The sequence below is a fragment of the Equus asinus genome, chromosome 20 (assembly GCF_041296235.1).
Source record: "Equus asinus isolate D_3611 breed Donkey chromosome 20, EquAss-T2T_v2, whole genome shotgun sequence".
Lineage (NCBI taxonomy): Eukaryota > Metazoa > Chordata > Mammalia > Perissodactyla > Equidae > Equus > Equus asinus.
Window position 1 is genome coordinate 90,691,046 of NC_091809.1, and position 18,071 is coordinate 90,709,116.

Below are 18,071 nucleotides of genomic sequence, written 5' to 3' on the forward strand. Positions count from 1 at the left end.
ATTCTGACCCACCCATGCATCTGATAACAGGCAAAAGAACTCAGTATGGGCTGTGGAAGCAGCAGACCCAAACGAACTTGCCCAATTCCTCCTGCCATGGTTAGAAAAAACCTGGAATGTGCTGAGGGGCAGATACCCACAGACGGGAGAGAATTTGCAAAAGTTCAGCCTTCCTGAAGGGAGATTTCAGCACTTGTTCAGTGATATTGCATGGGGCTTGACTATACAGTGACTGTGACCACTGCAGTGGGGAAAAAGGAGATTGGTGAGTGAGTGCCTGGCTACCTGAGTTGTTTGGGACATGGCCATAGAAACCCATTTTTTTCCAGCAGTACCCAGAGTAGTGAGGCTGGACCTCCATGACTGGAAAGAGATTGGGAAAGAGGCAGATAAGAATATCAAAGGCCATTAAAGGGACACAGTTGCTGCTCCTGATTGTACTCAGGACTGCAGAAGGAAGTCCTCCCATAAGCCTCTGGGAGAACTCAACCACCAATCTCCCAAACTGGTGTGTAGACACCCCCATCACCCGAGTGCTAAACCCACAACTCCCTTCACTGTGTGACTGGCTCCTTGTGGACACTCATGATTTCAGGGGTGAGAGCCAGTCTGGTAAGTGGGGTGCTATCAGAAAAACAGAACAGGATCTCTGGGCAAGGGAGAAACCACACACTTGAGGGATAGCACCACCTTCTGGAAAACAGAAGAGAAGTTTCCAGTAGCCAGGCTGGTGAGTTGTAAGAACCAGAGAAGACATAAAATTGTAACAATTCTGTCATGAGAGAGCAAAAAGAGTGGAGCAGATGTACTCAAACAAAGGAAGATAAAACTCCAGCACCAAAAAACCGAATACCCCCTCTAAAGGCCGCTAGTAAACATTTAAGGAGGGATCTGTTACTTGGAATGTGAAAGAAGCAATGCAAAACCACAAGAGCATGAAGAATCAGGGAAACATATCATCACCAAAAGAGAATAATGATTCTCCAATAACCTAACACAAAGGCATTGAACTTTGTGCCCTGGCTGATAAAGAATTCAAAATAGCTGTTTCGAAGTTACTGAATGAGCCTCAAGAAAACTCAGAAAGACAATTCAACGAAATCAGGGAAAAAATGCCATGACAAAATGAGATGTTTACCAAAGAGATAGAAATCATAAAAAAGAAACAAATTCTGGAGGTGGAAAATGTAATGAATGAAATGGAAAATGCAATAGAAAGCATCTGCTTCAGAATAAGGAAAATGGAAGACGGAATAAGTGAGTCAGAGGGCAGGAATTTTGAATAACCCAATTAGAGGAGAATAAAGAAAAAAGATTGGAAAAATGCAAAGAAAACCTACATGATCTGTAGGATCCATAAATAAAATAAAAATTAGAATAATCAGGATTCCAGAAGGAGAAGAGGAGGAGAAGGGTGCAGAAAGTTTATCTAAAGAAGTAATAGCTGAGAACTTCAGAGATCTTGGGAGAGACTTGGACATCCATTTTCACAAAGTTAATAGATCACCCTTTTATCTCAATGCAAAAAGACCTTCTCCAAGATATATATATATATTTTTATAAAGATTTTATTTTTTCTTTTTCTCCCCAAAGCCCCATGGTACATAGTTGTATATTCTTCGTTGTGGGTCCTTCTAGTTGTGGCATGTGAGACGCTGCCTCAGCGTGGTCTGATGAGCAGTGCCATGTCCGCGCCCAGGATTCGAACCAACGAAATACTGGGCCTCCTGCAGCGGAGCACGTGAACTTAACCACTCGGCCATGGGGCCAGCCCCATCCAAGATATATTTTAATGAAAATGTCAAAAATCAAAGATACAGAGAAAATCCTAAAAGCAGCCAGGGGAAACCTACAAAGGAACCCTTATTAGACTATCAGTGGATTTCTCAGCAGAAAGTACATAGAAGAGGTGAGAGTAGAAGGATGTGTTCAAAGTATTGAAAGAAAAAAAATGCCAGCCATGAATACTCTGTTAAGTGTAAGATGACTCAACAAGGAAGCATTGGAGTTGAAACATACATTAGACCAAATGGACTATACAGAAATTTATAGAACATTCCTTGCACTAGCAGCCAAATCTGCATTCCTCTCTAATGCATACACAGTATTCTCCAGGATCGATCATATGATAGAGCATAAAACATGTCTCAGTACATTTAAGAAGATTAGAATTATACTGAGTATCTTTACTGACCACAATGGTGTGAAACTAGAAATAAACAGCAAGAGGAAAGCTGGAAAATCTGCAAGTATGTGGAAATTAAGCAACAGACTTCTGAACAACCAGTGGGGCAAAGAAAAATCAAAAGGGAAATCAAAAAGTATCTCAGAACAAATGTAAATGGAAACATGACACTCCAACACCTATTGGATGCTTTCAGAGAACAAGAGCAGAGGGAGTACTTCCTAATTTATTCTACAGGGGCAGCATTGCCCTAATACCCAAAACCAGACAAAGACATTACAAGAAAGCAGAGCTGTAAACCTGCATCTCTCAGGAATAAAATATTAGCAAGTTGAATCCAACAACGTACAAAAGAATTATACACCAATACCAAGTGGGATTTATCTCAGGTGTGCATCACAACAGGCTAAGAGGAAAAATCACGTGATCATATCAATAGATGGAGAAAAAGCATTCAATAAAATCTAACACCAATTCATTATAAGAACTCTCTGCAAACTAGGAATAGAGGAGAACATGCTAAAGTCGATAAAGGGAATTTACAAAAACCCTACAGCTAACATACTTAATGGTGAGAAACTAGAAGCTTTCTCCACTAAAGTCAGAAACAGACAAGGATATCCCCCTCACCACTTTTATTCAGCATCCTACTAGAATCCTAGCTGATGGATTAAGATAAGAAAAGGAAATGAAAAATAAACAGATTGGGAAGGAAGAAATAAAACTCCTATTGTTTGCAGATGACACGATTGTCTAGGTATAAAACCCCAAATAATTAACAAGTTTCTTTGAATTAATAAGTGAATATAGCAAGGCTGCAGAATACAGGTATTAACATACAAAATCATTGTTTTCTTATATACCAGGTATAAACAATTGGAATTTGAGATTAAAAACACAATATCACATACATTAGCACCCCCAAAATGAAATACTTGGGGTTAAAGCTAACAAAATATGTGCAATATCTGTACAAGGTAAACTACAAAACTCTGGTGGAAGAAATCAAAGATCTACATAAATGGAGAAGTATTTGACGATCAATATTGTTAAGACATCAGTTCTTTACACCTTGACCTATAGAGTCAAGGCGATTTCCATCAAAACCCCAGCAAGTATTGTGTGGATATGAATAACTTGATTCTAAAGTCAGTTTCCATAGAAAGGTAAAAGACCCAGAATACAATATTGAAGGAGAAGAACAACGTGAGAATACAGACACTCCCACTCTTCAAGACTTACTATAAAGCTTGAAAGTAATCAAGACAATGTGCTAGTGGTGAAAGTGTAGACAAATAGAATTGATGAACAGAATAGAAGATGCAGAAATGGACTCACACAAATATAGTCAACTAATCTGGAAAGGAGTAAAGGCAATCTAATGGGGGAAAGGATAGTCTTTTAAACCAATGATGCTAGAATAACTGGACATCCACATGCAAAAAAGTGAATCTAAACACAGACCTTACACCCTTCAAAAAATTAACTCAAAATAGATCATAGACTGCAATAGAAAAGGCAAAACTATAAACCTCTAAGAAGATAACATAGGAGAAAACCTGGGTGAAGTTGGTATTGATGATGACTCTTTATATATAACATCAAAAGCATGATCCATGAAATAAAAATTGACAAGAGGAATTGATTAAAATGAAAGACTTCTGTTATGTGAAAGACACTGTTAGTGGAATGAAAACATAAGCCAAAGGCTGGGAGCAAATCTTTGCAAAATACATGTGATAAAGGACTGGTATCCAAAATGTACAAAGAACCCTTAAAACTCAACAAGAAGAAAAAAATACCATTTAAAAGTTGAGCAAATTTTCTGAACAGATAAACACCAAAAATATTATAGAAATGGCAAGTAAACATATGAAGAAATGCTCAGCATCTTTCTCATTAGAAAATTGCAAATTAAAACAAGATACCACAACGAACCTATTTGAAGGGCTAAAATCCAAAACACTGACTCCACCAAATGTTTGCATGGATGCAGAGCAATAAGAACTCTCATTCATTGGTGATGGGAATGCAAATTTTATAGCTACTTTGGAAGACAGGTTGACAGTTTCTTACAAAAGAAACATACTCTTGTTGTATGATCCAGCAACCACACTAGTTGATATTTACTCAAATGAGCTGAAAATGTATAGCCACACAAAACCTCCACACGATGTCTATGGAAGCATTATTCATAACTGCAAGCTTGGATGCAAACAAGATTTCCTTCACTAGGTGAATGGATAAAGAAAACTGTGATACACCCATGCAATGGATTATTATTTAGTAAAAAAAAAAAAAAAAAAAGAGAAAGAAAAAGAAAAGAACTATCAAACAATGAAAAGACATGGAGGAACACTGAAAACATATTGCTAAGCGAAAGAAGCCAAGTTGAAAATGGCAAAATATTTATGATTCCAGCTATACGACATTTTGGAAAATGGAAAACCACAGAGACTATAAAAAGATCAATGGCTTCCAGGGAGAGGAAGGTAGTGAAAGAATTTTTTATAATATTGTAATGCTGGACCATGTCACCATACATTTGTCAAAACCTATAGAATGTATAATACAAAGAGTAAACTCTAGTGTAAACCATAGACTGTAGTTAGTAATAGTGTATCAATATTTGGCTAATCAATTGTAACAAATGTTACACACTTGTATGTGTAAAAACACTAATATAAGATGTTGATAATAGGGGAAACTGTATGTGGCATGGGCATATATGGAATGCTCGGCACTTTCCACTTAATTTTTTTGGTAATTCTAATAGTGCTCTAAAAGTAAAATCTATTAATTATTACTTTGCCAATTTCTACTTTTAATACTTTATTAATCCAAAAGTAGGCAAGCATGGAGGGAAAACAGAACACAGAACTGGCACTTCAGACAGAAATCACAGAGTAAGATTGCAAACACAAATATATTAGTAATCATATTAAGTACAAGTACACTACATGCTTCAGTAAAAGACAAAGATTGTAAGAATGAATTAACAAAGAAACCCCAACTTTTTTTGCTGTTGACAAAACTCTAACATATCTAAAACATAAGGATACCAAGAATGTGCAAGTAAAAAGAAGAGAAAATTCAAACACCAAAAGAAAGCTGGAGAAGCTAGCTATATTAATAAAGTAGAAATAGAATTTAAGTTAAAAAAAAAGCCTCCTGAGAGACAAAGAACAAATTATAACAATAAAGACTTTTCACAAAGAACATGTAACTCTCCTACATTAGTATCATCTAATAACATGACCTCAAAATAAAAAGCAAGACATCCAGTTTCCAGTCTGGCATGTAAGAAGCGGGGAAGTGATCACTCCATCCTATCGACAAGTGAAAAGCTTAATAAACTGAAAAATCAACAGTTCTTCTTAGATGTGTCAGATAAGTGGGGTCACAGGACAATCTGTTGCCCTCCAATTTGGAGAGAGGCACAGGTGAATACAGAGAATGACAGCTTACTGGAGGAGAAACTCATAAGCAGAAACCTCCATGGTACCTAGTGCTGGGGTAGGAAAAGCTACACTGTAATTGAAAATCACTGGAGGCCGTGTGGACAAGTCTGAAAATCAAAACCTCCAAGAGTCCCAGTCATAGAGGTCCTCATGCATTTGTGAGTTTTACCCCCAGGAGCTTAACCAGGTTCTCACAGTGAATATTGGAGAAAATATTCCTATGCAGAGGGAGGGGGAAAATAACCATTTTGAAATAGATCAGAGTATTCTCTTCTTCTTAATAAGTCCTGCCCTCAAGAGAAACTATTTTACCAGTACCTCAGTTCTTGAGATGTTTTTCAGAGTCAGACTGGCCTAGGGAAAGGGCAATACTTAAGGCCAGTCTACTCTAGCGTTCCACCTGGCGGAAAGAAAATGCTCAACTCCAGCCCACTCTAGCCATTATCTCCCACCAAAGAGGGTAAAAAAACCGGGAAGAATTTGTGAAGTTCACAGTCCAGAGGTACATGCTCACTAAAAGACCTAGTCACAGGACTATAGGACTCTTTCCCTTCTCCCACACCTCACCACTACGTTGTTAAAGGTCTGTTTACAGCAGTTCCTTTCCCCCAACACGTGATGTCTGTGAAGAAAACAATTATAAGGCATACACAAGGGCAAAAGCCACAGTTTGAAGAGACAGAGTAAGCATCAGAACCAGACTCAGATATGGAAGGATGTTGGAATTATCAGATTTGGAATTTAAAACAACTGTGATTAATATCCTATGGCCTCTGATGGATGAAGAAGAATGCATGCTAGAACAGATGGACAATGTAAGCAGAGTAATGGAAATTCTAAGAAATAAATGCCAGAGATAAAAAATACTGCATCAGAAATGAAGATTGCCTTTGATGGGCTCATTCGTAGACTGGACACGGGTGAGGGAAGAATCTCTGAGCTTGAGGCTAATTCAATAGAAACTTCCACAACTGAAAATCAAAGAGAAAAAAGACTGAAAAAACAGAACAGAGTATCCAAGAACTGTGAGACAACTATAAAAGGTGTAACATATGCATAATGAGAATATCAAAAGACGAAGAAAGACAGAAAGGAAAAGAAGAAATATTTGAAGCAATAATGACTGAGAATTCCCCCAAATTAATATCAGATGCTAAACCACAGATCCGGAAACCAGAACATCAAGCAGTATAAATGCCCCCGAAAACCATCCTTAAGCATATTATGTTCAAACTGCCAAAAATACAGACAGAAAAATTTTGAAAGAAGCCAGAAGAAAAAAATACCTTGTCTATAGAGGAGCAAAGATATGAACTGCATCTGAGTTCTCCTCAGAAACCATACAAGCAAGAAGAGACTGGAGTGAAATATTTAAAATGTGGAGAGAACACACCTCACCAACTCAGAATTCTATACCCTGCCAAATTATCCTTCAAAAGTGAAGGAGAAATCAAGACTTTCTCAGACTAACAAAAATTGAGGTAGCTTGTTGCCAATAGAACTGCCTTGGGAAAAATGTTAAAAGAAGTTGAACAGCTTAGAGAAAAGTTTAGAGAGAAAGAAAATGATACTCAGATGTACATAATGAAAGGAAGAGCATGGAGGAAGGAATAAGTCAAGGTAAAATAAAACATTTTTCTTAGTCTTAATTGATCTAGTAGATAAAGTTTGTCAAAAATAGGGATACAACAATATATTCAATTATGTGTGCTTATGTATATGTGTTATATAAGTGTAAACATGCTATGTATGCTTAAAAATAAGTGAAATAAATGATAGCAGTGACACAAGGGACAGAAAGGCAGAATTAGGATTGACTTTTTATTAGAAGGTACTTGCATTAGCCATGAAGCAGTGTAGTGCTGTTTGAAAGTGCTGTTTGTATTCTTTTGGGCCGAATATTTGAATGAATACACCTGAATTCTCAACTACTATGCTAGACTGTTCAAGTAAGGGGTATTTCAGAATTTAACTTCGAAGAATAAATGGAAAGGCTATAAGGAGCTATACATCTCTTTAAGGAAACATGTAGCCTAGATCCAGAAGTGTTACCAACATCTGATTGACTCTAATATGGTTTCCAGAAGGAGAGATCAGATGGAATATTGGAGAACAATTATCAAAGAAACAATAGAAGAACATTTCCCAGAGGTCCATATGACCTGCTTCTCTATAATGAAAATATACATCAGGGGCTGGCAGTGGCGCAGCGGTTAAGTGTGCACTTTCCGCTTCTCAGCCTCCCGGGGTTCGCGGGTTCAGATCCCGGGTGCGGACATGGCACCGCTTGGCACACCATGCTGTGGTAGGCGTCCCACATATAAAATAGAGGAAGATGGGCACGGACGTTAGCTCAGGGCCAGGCTTCCTCAGCAAAAAGAGGAGGACTGGCAGTAGTTAGCTCAGGGTCAATCTTCCTCAAAAAAAAGAAAATATACATCAAATGTTGAACAGAAATAATAATAATAATTACTCTATTTAGATATATCCTGGCAATATTCTCAAACTCTTAAAATAAAGAGTAAAAAGTTTAAAGATTAAACAAATGAACAATCTGTGTTATTTAAAGGTAAGTTAAAAGCAGACTAATATCAGAATTCTCAGCAGCAGCGTGGGACACTATATGATATGACAATATTATTTTTAATATGCTTAAGGAGTATGATTTAGAACCTAAGACTATATGCCAACCAAATTAGTGAAGGAATGAGTAAAACTATTAGTTTATATATTTTTTGCTGTATAATTTAAAAATTAAGAACAATCTGTAATTAAAATTCCAGCTAGTTCAACATAGAACTGGTGTTAAGGATGACGACAATGTGTGTTTGTGCATGTGTGTGTGTGTGGTGATGATGGTGGTGAGAGTGAATATGTGCAGGTTGATAAAAAATGATTTTTTAATGTGTTGGGTAAGAATAGAGGTTAGTTAGGACATAAAAAGGGTGATCACACCCTAAATAATGTAATAATACAATTAAATAGAGAAATCTCAATCGGTATCACAAGGTAGGAAAAAACAAAGAAAAAATCAAGAAATTATGGATGTGCATATAGTGAAATGACAGAAGCCAAAATTTCTGTCCTTAAGTATATGCCAATAGAACTGTATGTATCTATTCATCAAGACATATCCAAATAGAATGTTCATAGCAGCATGCATAAAAGTCACAAACTGGAATCAACTCAGATGTTTGTTCTCAGCACAGTGAGTAACTAAATTGTGGCATATTAATACAGTGGAATGTTATACAACAATGAAAACAAATATCACAGCTACACACAGCAATATGGGTAAATCTCACAATATTAAGTTATGGGAAAGAAGACAAATCCAAAAGAATGCATACAATATGATTCCACATAAAGAAAGATAAACAACTGGCAAAGTTAACGTATAGTATTAGAGGTCTGAATAGTGACTAGCGCAAACTTTTGGGAAGTAGAGAGAGTTAATGATGGGAAGTAGATAGGGATATGAGAGATTGTTCTGGGATATAAGTAGTGTTCTAATACTCCGTCTGGGCTTGCTAACAGTGTTATTCAATTTGTGATACTCCATTGGCCTGTAATCCTTGTAGGCTCTATGCTGAGAACATGGTCTTCTCTACGGCTTGTGAAGTCCTTGGCAGGTGGAGGAAGGATCAAAACACCAAGAGAAAGGATCAAAGCAGTCTTTGTTTTGTCACCAGGAGGACAGTCAAGTTAACCTGTGTCCTTTTCAATTAAGTAAATGTTGCAGGCACATGTTTTATCGTTTTGGGGTTGAAATCTTTTATAATCACATAAACCAAAAACAGTTCATCTCAAATCTTGCATGGAGAAGCCCCGGAGACCTTGTGTCTCGTTTCTTGAGCTGTCTGGGAAGCCTGGGCACGGTCAGGCTGAGGCAGATTCAAAGCTACAGTTGGCCAGGAGTAGAGAAAGACCTGTAGCCCTTTGGGAAAGGTTCATGCTACTGGGAAGTGGTGATTTTCAGAGACTGGTGGGTAGGCACAGGTTTATTGTTACCTGACTTATCCCCTCCTGAAAGGAGCACATAGTTCTTTCTTCAGTTTCTTGTTGTTTAAGAAACACATAAATAGCATGGACACCCATGTACCAGAACATTGCATGAGAGAAGAACTTGTACGAAGATCTTCTCTGACATCCCATAACTCAAAATTTCCTTTCCAACTAATACACAATCTGAGGTTCTGGGGTTGTGTGAATCAAGAGGAAGAAGGAAGAATAGACCTCCTAGCTGTATTCAGTAGAAATTTGTCTAGAGAAGGGATATGGTTCAGAAGGTAAATGATAGTATATTTTTCTGATCCATATTGATCTCTATCAGAAGCAGGGTAAGGCAGGAATTTGGGAGAAGAGCCTTGGGCACGTTAGAGTTTCTTGCTTAGGGAAAGCACTTTAACTGCCTTACTGTTCTATTTCTGGAGTCATCCAAGGACAAAGAGAATCATGCACTCAGTGCTAATGAAACATGTTAGTTTTTATTTCCTGTAAAAGACCTTTATGCTGGAATGAGCTGTTTCTCTACAGTAGTTGATTTGAAAATTAACCAAGCTTCTGACATTGTATTAGGTATTTTGGATGATTCAACACTAAAGTGAGCTAAACTTTGTTTTTGAGGAAGATTAGCCCTCAGCCATCACCTGTGCCCACCTTCCTCTATTTATAAGTGGGACCCCTGCCGTAGGATGGCTTTATAAGTGGGCATAGGTCCGCACCTGGGATCTGGACAGCAAGCCTGGGCTGCTGATGCAGAGCACTCGAACTGAACTGCTGAGCCACCGGCTGGCTGGAGCTAAACTCTTTAAAAGTGTAGTGTGTGTTCATGATGAGAAAGAGAGAATTTCACTGTTCTCTATCTGTTATATTAGAGCTTTCTAGTAATGTTATTTCTGCCAGTTTTCCCTCAAACCCAAATCACACATAAAGTACTTTGTTTTGCTGATTATCTTTTTCCTTGATCTAATTCACTATAACACTGTTTGTAGATCGTTACTTCCTGCCTCATTGTTCTTCTACTTCAAACTTTGTATGTCTGACACATGCGTATTCTTCTAAGTGAACTTCCTACTCATTTTTTCCAGTTCCTCCAGAAAGCCTACCCACATCTTCCTGTATTTCTCCCTCCGCATCTCAGGACACCTGCGCGACTCTACCTGCATTGACCTCTACTGAGCTCTTCTGTGCTATGCTGTCACAGCACTTACTTCACACTCTGGTAACGCTCCTATCACATTGTGCTGCCTTGTAGCTGTCTGCTTGTTCATAGGCAGTCTCCCATTGCCTAAACCTCAAAATCCCACCGCCCTGTATTCCTTCCGGTTGTAGGGGACTTTGTCATATTCATCTTTTTTTAATTGCAGATGTCCATTATTATGTTTTGATTTCTGTGTAGACTACATCATGTTCACCACTCAAAGACTAATCACCATCTGTCACCATACACATATACCCTATCCCCCCTTTTACCTGCTTCCCACCCCCCCTTCCCTTCTGGTAACCACCAGTCTAATCTCTGTGTCTATGTGTTTGTCTATTGTTCCTATTGTTTTTTTCGTTTTTTGCTTATGAGTGAAATCATACGGTATTTGACTTTCTCTGTCTGAATTATTTCACCTATCATAATACCATCAAGGTCCATTCATGTTGTCACAAATGGCAAGATTTCATCATATTTTTACAGCTGAGTAGTGTTCCATTGTGAATATATACCACATCTTCTTTATGCATTCATCCATTGATAGGCACTTAGGTTGTTTCCAAGTCTTGGCTGTTTCCAAGTCTTGGCTATTGTGAATAATGCTGCAATGAACACAGAGGTGCCAATATCTTACACATGTGTGTTTTCATGTTCCTCGGATTCATACCCAGAAGTGAAATAGTTGGATCATATGGTAGGTCTACTTTTATTTTATTTTATTTTATTTTATTGAGCCCATAATAGTTTATAACATTCTGAAATTTCAATTGTACCTTATTATTTGTCAGTCATCATATATACATGCCTCTAATTAATAATAATTATTTAGATATCTGGCAATATTCTCATACTCTTAGAATACAGAGTGAAGAGTCTAAAAATTAAACAAATGAGCAAACCATGTTATATGCAGATAAGTTAAAAGCAGACTGATAGAATTCTCAGCAGGAATGTGAGATACTAAATGATATAAGAGCACAATTTTTTTTTTCCCTGAGCTAACATCTGCTGTCAATCTTTCTCTTTTTGTATGTGAGCTGCACCACAGCATAGTCACTGACAGGTGATTGGTATAGATCTGCACCTGGGAACTGGGCCAGGGCAGCCAAAGTGGAGCATGCTGAACTTAACCACTAGGCCCTTGGGGCAGGCCCATGACAGTACTATTTTTAATGTGCTTAAGGAATACGATTTTGAAACTAAGATCTTATGCCAACCAAATTAGTAAAGGAACAAGTAAAACTCTTAGTTTAAATAATTGTTGCTGTATAATTTAAAAATTAAGAGCAATCTATAGTTAAAATTCCAGTTGGTTGAATACAGAAATAGTGGTATGGATGAGGATAGTGTATGTTCATGCACATGTGTGTGTGGTAATGGTGCTGTGAGAGTGAATATGTGCAAAGTTGATACAAAATTATTTTTGAATATATTGGGTAAGAATGGAGGTTTTTTATGACTTAAAAAGGGTGATTACATCCTAACTAATGTAATAATAAAATTAAACATAGAAATCTCAATCAGTGCCACAAATAGAGGAAAGACAAAAATCCAAACAAAACAGGACATCATGGATCCCCATAAAATAAAATGACAGAAATAAGCCAAGATTTCCATCCCTAGGTGTATGCCAATAGAAACTGTGTGCACATATTCATGCAGTCATATCCACTAGAATGTTCATAACAGTACTAATAAAAGTCACAAACTGGAAACAACTCAGATGTCCATTGACTGCCAAGTGGGTAACCAAGTTACGGCTTATTCACGTAATAGAATTTTATGGGAAGACATGGAGACAAATATCACAGCTACATACAACAATACGGGTGAGTCTCACAATATTAAGTTGTGAGAAAGAAGCCAAATCCAAAAGAATGCCTACAATACGATTCCACAGAAAGAAAGTTGAACCCCTGGCAAAATTAACTTATAGTATTAGAGGTCTGAATAGCAACTAGTGTAAACTTTTGGGAAGTAGAGAGGATTAATGATGGGAAGCAGATAGAGATATGAGAGATTGTTCTGGAATACAGGCAGTGTTCTAATACTCCACCTGGTCATGCTTAAGTGGTCATACAATTGATGATACTTCATTGACCTGTAAATCCTAGTAGGCTCTATGCTGACAGGATGATCTTCTCTATGGCTTGTGAAGTCCTTGGCAGGTGGAGGAAGGATCAAAGAGAACAGGAGAAAGGATCAAAGCAGTCTTTGTTTTGTCCCCAGGAGGGCATTCAAATTAACCTATGTCCTTTTCAATTAAGTAATGTTGAAGGCCCCTGTTTTATGGTTTTGAGGTTGAAATCTTTGGAAATCACGTAAACCGAAAACAGGCAATCTCAGATGTTATATGGACAAGCCCCTGGGAACTTGTATCTTATTTCTTGAGCTGTCTGAGTAGCCTGGCCATGGTCATTCTGAGATAGCTTTGAGCTACAGTTGGCCAGGAGTAGAGAAAGACTTGTAGCCTTCTGGGGTAAGCTTCATGCTACTGCGAAGTGATGGTTTTCAGAGCCTGGCAGGTAGGCACAGGCTTATTGTTACCTGACTTCACCCCTCTAAAAAGGAGCACATAGTTTTTTAATTTCTTTAATTTCTTGTTGTTTAAGAAACACACAGATAAAGTAGCGTGGACACCTCTGTACCAGAAAATTGCATCAAATAAGAACTTATATTCAGAGATCTTCTCTGACATCCCGCAAATCAAAATTTCCTTTCTAACTGTTCCATGACCTTGAGTTCTTGGGTTGTGTGCGTCAAGAGGAAGAAAGGGGAGAATAGACCTTTCAGCTGTATCCTGAAGTTTGTCTGGAGAAGGGATAGAGTTCAGAAGGTAGATGTTATACAAGCTTAGATGGTAGCTCATTTCTCTGTCCCATAAGGATCTCTATCTTGTTAAAGTTCATGAAAACTGTTATGAGGGATTGGAATTGGCCACCCCAAGATATGTCTGTTTGGCATGAGGATTATCTTGGGTTGGTTACTTTTAAAAACTGCAGACATGAGAGAAAATCTGAAAAGCAGAAGTTACTCTTTGTTAAGAGACATTTCCATTTGTAAAGGAAATCTCCACCTGTAAAGATGTGTCCCTCTCTGTATGAGGAAGAGGAGAGGATGACCTTATCTCTAGAAACTCTTATCAATGCAGAAGGCAAGGACTTTAATCTGCATAATAACCTTACTCTTGTTTACTGTGCTTTTCTGGTAATCTCCCATAACTGACTCCCCTTCTCCCCCCAACTTCCTCCTTTGCCTTTAGATGAGGAGAGTATTTAAGATGAGAACCTCCTCCGTTTTGGGGATTTACTCAGTTTTTCTGGGTCTCTCCCATGTATACATATTATAAAGCTTTGTTTACTTTTCTCCTGTTATTATCTGTCGTGTAAATTTAATTCATTGTCCTGACAGAAGAACCTAGAGTGGGTAGAGGAAATGTCTTCCTACCCTACATTGTTAATTCTAACTTGCTAAGATTGCCAAGAAACATTGAGGAATTCATAACTCAAGACGCCGTCTTTCAGAGACAGTTAGGAATTTTGTTTTTTGACTGTTTTGACCTGTCTAAGGAAATTGCATATGGATATGTGGTTTGGGTGTGCATGTGAAAAAAAAAGAAAGGAAGAAAGAAGGACATCCTTACGTTGTGTGATTTGAACATTTACTATAAAGCTACAATGAACAAGACAGTATGGTATTAGTGAAGTTTAGATATAGGTCAATGGAAATGGAACAGAACAGAGAGTCCAGAAATAGTCATGTGTTTATGATAGATTGATTTTCAAAGAGGAAAGGAAAGTTTTTCAACAAATAGTGCTAGGAGAATTGGATATTCATGTGAAAAATGAACATTGACCCTACTTGAAGCCACACACAAAATAATTCAAAATAGACCAAATGTAAAAGCTAAGCTATAAAACTTCTGGAGGAAAACAGGGGAAAATGTTCAAGGCCGTGTAGTAGGTAAAACTTTCTTAGGACACCCAAATCATGAACCATAAATGAAAAATTTCATCAATTAGACTTAATTAAAATGAATAATTTTTGCTCTTTGAAAAATATTAAGAAAATTAAAAGGCAAACTAAAGAATGGAAGAAAATATTTGCAATGTATATATCTGCTAAAGGGCTGGTATCTAGATTATATAAAGACTCTTACAGCTCAAAATATGTAAGAGAATGAAATAAGAAATGTACAAAAAGTTTAAACAGACAATTCAAAAAGGGAGATATTGAATGGTCAAGAAGCACATGAAAAGATGTCAACACCATTCGTGACAGGGAAATGACAACTAAAACTGCAATGAGATAACACTACACACTCAGTAGAGTGACTTAAATTAAAAAGACTGACAACATCGAAATCCAGGAAGATGTAGAGCAACTAGAACTCTCAGACGCTCTTGTGGGTAACGACTTTAGAAAATTGTTTGGCAATTTCTTAAAAAGTTAAATATGTACCTATCACACAACTCAGACATTTTACTGTAAGTATCTACCCAAAGGAATAAAAATATATGCTCACACAAAGATTTGTGTATAGATATTCGTAGCAGCTTTTTTCATAAGAGCCCCAAACTGGAAATACTCTAAGTGTCCATAAATAGGTAAGCAGATAAACAAAGTATGGTACACAATTAAATACTACTCAACAATACATGACAACTACTCATACACGTAACAGCATGGTTGAAATTAAAAATTATTATGCTGAGTGAAAGAAACAATCAACAAAATAACACAGACCATATTATTTCATTTATATAAACTGAAAACTAATTTATAGTAACAAAACGCCTACCAGTGGTTGCCTGGGGCTAGGGCAGAGGGAGGGGTAGACTGCCAAGGGACTCAAAGAATCTTTTGGGATGGTGAAAATGTTTTGTATCTTTATTGTGGGAATGGTTTCAAGGTGTCAGTCGTTTTGACTTGGCAAAACTCATCAAAATGTATACCTTCAATGGATTTTTTCTTTTTTAAAGATTGGCATCTGAGCCAACAACTGTTGCCAATCTTTTTTTTTTTTTTTTCTGCTTTTTCTCAGCAAATTCCCCCAGTACATAGTTGTGTATTTTAGTTGTGCGTCCTTCTAGTTGTGGCGTGTGGGATGCTGCCTCAGTGTGGCCTGACAAGCAGTGCCATGTCCATGCCCAGGATCTGAATCAGTGAAAGCCTGGGTCACCAAAGCGGAACGCGCGAACTTAATCACTCACCACAGGGCAGGGCCCCAACAATGGATTCATTTTATTGTGCATTAATGGTTTCTCAATAAAGTTGACATGAAAAAATAAAAACTTTAATTTTAAGGCAGGATAAAGGATGTCACACAATACCGTCTTCTATGGGACTTGTTAGTGGGAGAACATAGGGCCCCTGTATGTGGGAGTATATGCTCACACTTAGACATCCATTCCTGAGACCAGTTTACCCACAAACTTTTCTAATTAGCCCCCAGAGTAGTGAGGCTTCTATGACGTTACCTGGAGTATTCTGAAGCCACATTCAGGAGGAGAATTTTTCACGTTCCCTGCTTTGTACATTTTTGTTGTCATATCCAGTGATTAGAAGTAAATCCCTTAGGGATAGTTGAAGCATGAGGCATTGTTCTGAAGGCAGAAAGGAATTGAACTGATACCTGGACCAGTAACAGACAAGTGCATAGAGGGTGTTCATGGATAATTAAGTAGAATAAACAAGAAACTTGTTTATTCCCAATGGCCTAGTGGTTATGCTTGGCACATTCTGCTTTGGTGGCCTGGGTTTGGTTTCTAGGTGCAGGCCTACACACTTGGCGGTGGCCATGCTATTGCAGCCACCCAGATATAAAACAGAGGAAGATTGGCATACATGTTATTTCAGGGTGAATCATCCTCAAAGAAGAAGAAGAAAGAAGGGGAAGAAGAAGAAGGAGAAGAATAACGAGGAGGAGGAGGAGGAGAAGGAGGAGGAGAAGCAGAAGGAGAAGAAAGTTGAACTTCTGGGTGCCCTGGGATGAAACGAGTCCAGGGCCAGCCTGAGACAGAGATGCGGTTCTCAGCAGAAGGGGCCCATGAGGTGGAATATAAATCAGTGCATCCCAACTTGCACTCACCACCTTCTTCCCAAACCTCTTTTTCCTTTTGTTTTCTCAACACTCTCATCCTATTCCCATCTTCCAAGTGTCTCAGTCCCAGTGAGAGTCTACTTTGACTCTTTTATCTCCTTCACTCCCCACAATCCAGACATCACATCTTGGTAATTGTACATTTAATTTATATACACTTATTGATCTGCCAAGTGCCAGGCGCTTTGCTAGACAATAGAGTTAGAGAGATAAATAAGAAAAGGTCTGAGAGGGTCCCTTGAACCTAGAGTTAGGAAGCATAGAGAAGGGGTCTACGAGTACGGGAAAGATTACATCAAACGGCATTCATTGAGGCTCCTCTCACCTTCGGTGACCTCACTTTCTAATTCTACAGAATGCAGAAGCCATGTGGTCACACCTTTCTCACTTTCAGACATTTCCACCTTCAAATTAAGATCAAATTCCATCCTTGTGTTTTTCCCTTTGGTCCTTAGGGAAGAAATGTCCCTAAACTCTTTGAATACCAACTCTGTCCTCTAAATCCGTCTCCTACTCACCTCCTTTTGGCTCTTGTTTTCTGTATCTTGAGTCTAAAATATCTGGAGTATCTTACTTTCACGATTGCTCACTTTGGACAAGAAAACATGCTCAAGTCTTCACAGTTTATTTAAATGCAGATTATATCCCACCTCTTTTATAAACTTTTATCTTCTTTATGTTCCTTTATTGCCAGAGTTCTCAAACAATTATTTGAAATTTAGCACTTCTGTCTCAATAAATGTTTATTGATGAAATGAATTGATGAATACACCCCATCCACTTCTCACTATTTAGTCTGACTTCTGCCCTCACTTTTTTCTGAAAAAATTCTCTGTAGCCTGATAGTCACCTTGTAATTACCCAGTCCAGGGGACTTCTCCAACATTTCTATCCTCCTCAATGTGGGGAGCTTCTCTTTGTTGACTCTCTCTCCTCTCTTGGACCCATGCTGATAATGTGCTTTTATGCAAACTCATCATACAACTACCATGGATCAGAGGCTTGGCAACATGTGTTAAAAATTCCAGTATTTATTCCACACATATTTATTGAGGGCTTTCAGCATGCTGGGAAACATCCTGGGTGCTATGTGTTGATTGATGAGTAAAACAGGCT

General features: G+C 38.0%; 2 protein-coding genes across 6 annotated transcripts in view; one reads left to right on the forward strand and one right to left on the reverse strand.

Annotated features, from left to right (window-relative positions):
- The window catches only part of LOC123278917 (olfactory receptor 2AG2-like), a 410,069-nt gene extending 393,309 nt beyond the window's left edge, over positions 1-16,760 (forward strand). The window contains exon 3 of the transcript XR_011495864.1: positions 10,737-16,760. The gene's annotated coding sequence lies outside the window, so the exon portion shown is untranslated. The remainder of the gene's footprint in view (positions 1-10,736) is intronic.
- Positions 1-18,071, reverse strand: part of LOC106825131 (interferon-induced very large GTPase 1-like) — a 99,435-nt gene that overhangs the window by 9,683 nt on the left and 71,681 nt on the right. The gene's annotated exons all lie outside the window — the stretch shown is intronic.